The sequence below is a fragment of the Condylura cristata genome, unplaced genomic scaffold (assembly GCF_000260355.1).
Source record: "Condylura cristata isolate star-nosed mole 26May11 unplaced genomic scaffold, ConCri1.0 scaffold00017, whole genome shotgun sequence".
Classification (NCBI taxonomy): domain Eukaryota; kingdom Metazoa; phylum Chordata; class Mammalia; order Eulipotyphla; family Talpidae; genus Condylura; species Condylura cristata.
Genome location: NW_004567118.1, coordinates 8,248,718 through 8,256,246, shown reverse-complemented (window position 1 = coordinate 8,256,246; position 7,529 = coordinate 8,248,718). Strand labels below are relative to the sequence as shown.

Genomic DNA, 7,529 nt, shown 5'->3' with positions numbered 1-7,529 from the left:
AAAAAAAAATGTGCAAAGTGATGTAAAAATAAACTTTTGTAATAATTTAAAAAAAAAAGATGCAGTTAGGCAGCACAAAGTGTAGCACACACTTTCATGCCAAAGTAACGGCCCAGGCAATGAGTAGCATGGAGTCTAGAGAGATGGCCTGTCATGGGCTACAGTTTATTTGGTTCCTTGGAGGACTGGCTTATGGGGTCAAACAACTGTACTTTGCAACAGCTACTCAAGAATGCAGCCTTGGCTTGGTTCTCCCTCCTTCTCTGCTTTCTGTTCTTTGTCCCTGAAGATCCCGGGGATTTCAATCCCTATTAAAGTAGTCTCACAAAACCCTTTGTTTAGGCTCTGCTCTTTGGGGGTCCCACGCTTAAGCTTTCGGTAGCTGAGTCCAGGGGTTCAAAGGCTATTTGTCTCTCTCCAAGTTTTGCCTGGACTAGCTGTATTCTCCAACAGACTATCTCTCCCCGGTACCAGGATGGCCTCAGTAACCTCAACAATGTATGCTTCCAGGGTGACATTTCAGGGGAAAGACTCCTGACCCCCAATATCTCAAAGAGAAGTCTCAGAATAGTTGCTGGTTCTGACTAACCTGACTGGCAGTGGCCATCCTGAACTCATCACCAGGACCAAGGGGATGCCATGTTCCAGTTTCTTCAACTTGGATGTGAGGTGCCAGCATGGGCAGTGGGGAAGGGAGAGGGGATGCCCAAACCAGAAGCAAAACTGCTGCTGAAAGAAAAGGGAATGGATAGGACCTAAAGACCTAAAAAAAAAAAACCCAAAATCTAACTTTTTCAGTGCAGGCAGGAAAAACAGAGGTAGATGGAACCAATCTTCCTGTAGACCCACAGAAATCTCCAAATTAGGTTTTCCAGAAATCAAAAGACTTGTGCTTCTACCCTGCTATTGAATTGTTTCCTTTTCCTTTGTTCCAAGGTAGGTAGAAATACTGATATACAGTCAGGGACTATTTCCTCCCAAACAGATGGAAATTATTTAATCTTCAGAATAACCAAAATACTTGAAAAATACTCCTTTGAGTGATCAAAGCGCTTGAACACAAGCTGACAGGCCAATTCCTGTGTGTTAAACACTGCACCAGGATCTGGGGTTCAGAGCTAAATAAAACATGTTCCAAACAATTCTGATAATGTCATTTCCCTGCTGAAAAAAAATCATTCAACATCTTCCCATCTATTAACGGCAAAACTTCCAACATCCTAACCCAAGGCTCTCCACAATATGGCTTCTACCTATGTTGACTCTTGTGTATTCTCACCTTCTGAACCCAATACACCAACCACTCTAAGCCAGCTGCCCTTTCTCAAGTATTCTGTGTTCTTTCAGTGGACTAGGCAACTGCAAGAAGAACCATCAATCTGTCAGGATGGATTTCCAGGCTCTACAGAACTCGTGCAGAGATACCAAACACTATGTAAGACATAGTTTTTGCTCCAAAAAGCTTGGAGTCAAACCAACATAGGAGATGGATATAAACGCACGGGAAGTTAGATAACAATCCACCATACCAAGGCACGAGATTGAGAGACATTTTGAAGTTGGGAATAAGAGAGTTGGGAAACTGTGTATGAAAGAAGAGCATTAATAATATTTGTTTAAAGTTCAAAAGCAATTTTACATATTTTCTTACTTGAGCTGAATCAAATTTCCATCAGATATAAGCAAAGGAGAGGCAGAGTGAGGAGCAGGAAGCAGGCAGGGAAGGAGGGAGAGAGGGAGAAAGGAAGAAAATATTAACATCTAGGTGGGCAAATATTAACACGTAGGTAGGGTTTTATAGCTCACAAAGCATTTTATCGGCATTGGCTCATTTGATTGTCACACAATTCTGAGGGTAGTTATTGCTTCTATTTATTACCTGAGGGCTGGGCGACTCCATGCAGCTGTGATCAGCTAATATCAGGCAGAACAGGGCTGCATCACAAACGCTCTCATTTCAAGTTCATATTTTTTCTACTATACTCAACTGCAGCTGAGACAAGAAGTGGGAGCCACGTTGGGTACATCCCACATCAATGCAAAAAGTACAAAATCAAAAGAAAATGTTCCAAGTAGTTAGCAGTAAACAGTGTGAAGTGTAGCAGATCAAAGAGAAAGAGGACTGAATAAAAATCATTAGAACTGTTTTTGTTGTTACCTTTTCTTTGAAAAGCATGATAATCTTTAGGCCAGCCCAAATGTTGAAAAGTTAAAACAATAGATGGTAAATCACGATTTTAGGCATCAAAACCACTTGTTTAAAATGCTTGGGCATTTAAGATCAGGATCACACTCAAGCCACATATTGAGTACACAATATGCAAGATGCTCACTCAAATGGAAGCGAAAACTACAAAGACACTTTAATGGACCCAGCCAGAAAACTGACTGAAAGAGTATATAAGGAACTGATAAATATGTGAAAACATTTCATCCTACATGTAACCAAACAGATCAAATGACAACAACAAAGAGATGCCATTTTACTTATCAAATGTAGCATGTTTCCATCACTGGAGAAAGTTCTATTAGAGAAATCTGATCCAGGTAATTCTTGAGTCTCCCCAGCCAAAGCTCCAGACATTGTGGAGCAGAGACAAGCTTCCCAACCCCTCCACCCTCTCTGAATTCCTGACCTACAGGATCCACGAGCACAATAAAGTGGGTGTTTTTGCCACTGAATTTTGGATAGTTTGTTATGCAGCAAGAGTAACAGGAACATGCTCCTTTGATAAAAGCAAAGCTTTCTCGAAACCACCCCAGCTGGCTTCTGTTTATGTTTCATTGACAGAAGAGTGTCACAATGCCTCCCTGCGCAATGAAGCCTGGGAAATACATATTTAGCTCACAGCCTCTTTCATCAGGAAGACAAGGGGAAGGGGACAAGGCATGGGAAATGGGGAAGTTGGCAAGTGATACTTGATGATTCTCTCTAAGTAAGCAGAGCAAAGTAACAAAAGGATTCTACCTGTGCTTTAAGCGCATGCACCATTACAATAAGGACTTCCAGTTATCCTGGACGTGATGATGTGCAATGCGTGAAATCTAGAATTCATACTTTAATTTTTAAAATAGATTCATTACACCATCCTTCATTTTTGTGCAATATATGATCTCCCTGTGACATTCCCACCCCCAAGTCCCCCATGTACCATCATCACCGTCCCTTGAGCTCTTCCCAGCCTGTCCTGGTCCTTTTCCCTGTCCTCCCCTACAGAATGTCTCTGCCTGATTTTGATTTTCACTTTATTATGGTTACTTTTCTTTCTGATTTCTTTTTTGTTTTCACTATATTCTTCCTGTGAGACCATATTTTTCTTTTTCTTTCTAGCTTATTTCACTGAGCATAATCCTTTCCAGCTCCATCCGTGTTGCTGTGAAGGGAATGGTTTATCCTTTTTGATTAGAAATCATGTTTTTAAAACACTTTGATAATGTTACCTCACAGAGAACTTTAAATAAACAAGTTATAAGGAGAGATTCTCTTATCAGATCAAGGTATTATAGTGGAACTAACTGTTTCAAAGACAAATGGGTTTGCTTAATGTTACCTATTTATCTTTTAATTGTAAAGATCTGTGTGCCTGGTTCTTTTGGAGAAAGTACCCTCCTCCATCCCTAACCCATGTGACAAGCCACAGGAAACCACACTGAAATTTCCTCAGTCATAAGTGAGAAATGTTCAGGAAAGAAGTGGTTTACTTGGCTCTTAATAATTCAGCAATTAGTTTATAATTGTTTCTTATTAACACCTTTTAAAACGTGTAGCTGTTGGTGCTATATGACTGTCTAAAAGAAATGACTAACAATAATGAACAACATTACGTTTAGATATTGCCTAATTCTCAAATAAAGGTAAAAGGTTGATTCCGGGGCCTTCGTAAATGCATGTCATGTGATGCTAGTTGACGGGTAACCCTGTCTTGGTTTACAAGGAAACTGAATGAGAATTAGAAAATTTAGGGCATATCTTAGAATCAAAGGGGGGGGGGTAGATGTGCATATGCATTTATAGATGAATGCACTACCAAGATGCAATGTTATTGGAATTCACTCATTTACCAATCATTACCGTTGTTATAAGACACCCCTCCAGGAATTGTGTGACATGCAAGGATGTGAAAGGCAAGGGCTGTGATTTCCAGAGAGGATAACTGTTGAATGTGATACCACCTGGAGCCTGATGTCAATTCTTTTTTCTCCTCCCAAATCTAAATAGTTAGCCATCTATTCCTCTGTGCCATTCCAAAGTAAATGTTGAAATAGTATTAAGCCAAATGAGGGGTCCTTTGAAGTGCAACACTTGGATGAAGGAAATATTTATACCTTCTGGCTGGCAGTGTTGGAAGGATATGAAGCTGGTGCCTCTTTTATTTGCAATCTACATTTGAAAAAATACTACATTATTTGCTTTGGGGTATTCAGTTTTAAATGCAGGGGGGGGTTGATTGAAAGAGATGTTAGGGACTAATTCAATCGTTTTTATAGATGAGAGCTGAGAGTTGAAAGAGAGGTGAAGTTCAGATATTTCTACATCTTCTCTCCAGTATTTTTTCCAGGAACCCATGAGGTGGCTCTCTCACTTGAAACCCTCTCAAATTCTTGACTGAGAAGTAAAAAGTTATTCATTTTGACACCAATATTTCTGATTTTAAAATTCCATTTACTGTTGTTGATATTTAACTAGTACGTATCAGATGACTGTTCTTAAACTTTAAATATGGAACAAATAATTGGGGACATTTAGAAAAGAATTTGTGCTTTTACCTTTTTAGAGTTCTTGAAAAGTGTAGATCAGTTTTTTAAAAATTACAATTCATCTATCTTTAGACATTTTAATCTCAGCCAACCTTAATCTGCCCCTCTAATTATAGGGATATATTTTCCAAATTACCAATCAAGACACATGGCCCAACACATGGTCTTGCAATTCTGGATTTTTGGTACAATAATATTTGCCTGATGGTATAAAAAAGAATTATGCTTTTGGAGCACATAAAAATCAAGTGTTTCTCTGTAAGCCATTTCCAAAACATCCTACCTAGTCCCTTACAAGTTCTGTCCTCAATTAATTACAAAAGTGAAGCAATTCGTTTTTATTACAAATAGAATGTTTTTCCAGCCAACAAAAAATACAAGAACAACAACAAACAACACTGAAGGAATAATTAACTTTTTTTTAAATAGAGGGACATTTTAATTTAAAATATTTGCCATACTTTCCACAATTAAATCCCACTCTTCCTTGTTTACAATTAAAAAGGCACACACTAGAAAACGAGACTTTAAAGGCTCATTTAGTACAACTCTTGTTTGAAAAACTCCGCTGCCTCCGTGTTACAGATCTGGACCATAAACATGACATGGGTCACCCGAACTCCCCGTCCCCCATCCTCAGTCCTCACCACTAACCCTTCTCCCTTCCATTCTCACACACGGAGACTTCAGAAATGTCTTTTTTTCTTTTCTTTTTTTTATTCGGTTCCTTCTAAAAGGTAGAATGGGAGTGGGGTGTGCGGGGGCGGGGTGGGGGGGGTGTAGGAGGATGCCAGCGTCAGGGTGGAGATAAAGGCTACAATCAGATTTTGTGTTCTAAAAGACAAAAGCCTCTAGGCCTAACGGGTAAGGTGGGTTTGTGTCCTAGGAACACAACTGGTCTACACAGCCGGCTCCGCGACACCCCATTCCTCCGTGAGTTACGGTGGAACTTCCACACTGCAGGTTGACAGGGCAGGCTCCTCAGCTTTGGGGGAAGGCAGCGCCCCAACTGGTGTTTTTCCAGGAAGCGCTCCTTGAGTGCAGAGGAAAGGGGAGTAGGGAAGGCCCGGGGCTGGGCGTTTCATTCATTGCTCCTCTTTCTTCCCTCCCACCGTCCCCTCCTCCCCACCCCCCTAGATTTAGCTCCCCTTTTCCCCGTGCGAGTTTGACGTCGGTCTCCTGGATACCAGACAGCCAATCGCCTGGCCGATAAGGAAAAGAGTGACCAATCAGGCGACGTTGCTACCTGTGAGTAATATTTTTAGCCGAGAGGGACGCCCGGTTCCACTCCCAATGTAACTTCGTGTATTTCTCTGCTGCAGGTTGTGGAAAAGGGCGCTTACCCTTCCCCCCGAGCTCCTCTCTTCCCTCACTCCCTATTTACCCGTACGTATTTCAACCGAAAGTCTTCAACGCACATCCCAGGGAGGCAGCTTGTTGATGTGTATTTATGTTAAAGTGGGTACTGGAAACACAGGCGCGCGCACACATTTATGAGATACATACGCAATTTGGCACGGAGGCCTGGGTTGGAACATTTGGAATAAAATGTGATCTCAAGCCACCTCCATGTCCGAGCGGCTGCCAGGTTGCACGGGAGGTCTGAGGTGGGATGGAGGCAGTTAAACTGTCACCTAGGCGGGAGGTGTGGCCAGGTGGTCTCCCTTCCCCACCCCCAGCCCGGCACAGCAGCTTTGGGTTCTGCAGTTGCCACTCTGGGTGGCAGTTGGCCTAGGCCCTTGAGGTGATTAATATTCAATTAATCGGGTGCACGAGTCCCTGCCACAGTTCACCCTTTCCCTAGGCTCTCCTAGGTGTAGAGGAGGCCGACTTGGTACCTCCACCGGAGTGGGATTTTCCGCGGCCACAGTTCCACTCGGGTAGGGCATTTTTTGTAAACTCTCCCCTCCCTCTTGGGGCCTTGGGTCTCCGCCCTGCTCTCCCGTCACTTCGCCACCTGCTTCGCTCCCCTCCCCCTTCGCCCCGGTGCTCGCCGCCTGACGCCCCACCCCCACCTCTGTCGCCCGTACTGGCACTTCTCTCCACCAATCCCTTTTCACATTTTCTCTTACTCCCGCCCATGACCCTAAGTCGCTGGTTCATTGGCCACTCTAGAGCCCGAGGGGTGTGGCCTTGCTCCCCAGGTCCTCTGCCTCCGGTCAGGACATGGGCAGGCGGGACTTGGCCAATGGCGTCGGGGGGCAGGGCAGAGGCGGAGCCAGCGGCGAGGGTCTCGGGGTACCGGGTGGGAGGGCGGGGAATGGCTACGCCGCCCCGAGCTGTGTGACGCGAGGCGGGCGCGCGCGCACCTTGAGGGAGGGGATGGGGGCGGGGAGGAGAATATAAAACGAGAGGCGGGGCGCGCGCCGCGGCAGAAGGAGCGAAGCTCTGGCCCGGCGCGGAGTGGCCGCACTACGGGGACGCTGGGCCGGGCACCGGGCTGTGAGAGAAGTGAGCGCGCTCGCCTGACCCCGTCCTCGCCACCCGAGCCAGAAGGCGGCGAGCTCCCGAGGCCCGCGCCGAGACCCCGGTCTTCCGCGCCCTGCGCCCGGCGACGTCGTCGTGCACTCAGCCCGCTGGGCGCTGTGGACCCTTCCTCGCCTCCGCCCTGCCACCTCTTTCTCCCGCCAGCGGCCGGGTCCGTGGTCGAAGCAGCCCAGGAGCAGCCCGTAAGTACCGAGGGGCGACGGGCGGGGTCAGGAGGAGGAGGGGCTGCAGCCGCGGCGAGCCCCGACCCTCGGGGGCTCGGGGACAGCGGCGTCGCGCCCCGG

General features: G+C 45.4%; 1 protein-coding gene across 1 annotated transcript in view; it reads left to right on the top strand.

The window, feature by feature from the left end:
• The first annotated feature begins 7,131 nt into the window (after positions 1–7,131).
• Positions 7,132–7,529, top strand: part of TOB1 (transducer of ERBB2, 1) — a 4,042-nt gene continuing 3,644 nt past the window's right edge. Inside the window, exon 1 of the mRNA XM_004684375.1 lies at positions 7,132–7,427. The gene's annotated coding sequence lies outside the window, so the exon portion shown is untranslated. The remainder of the gene's footprint in view (positions 7,428–7,529) is intronic.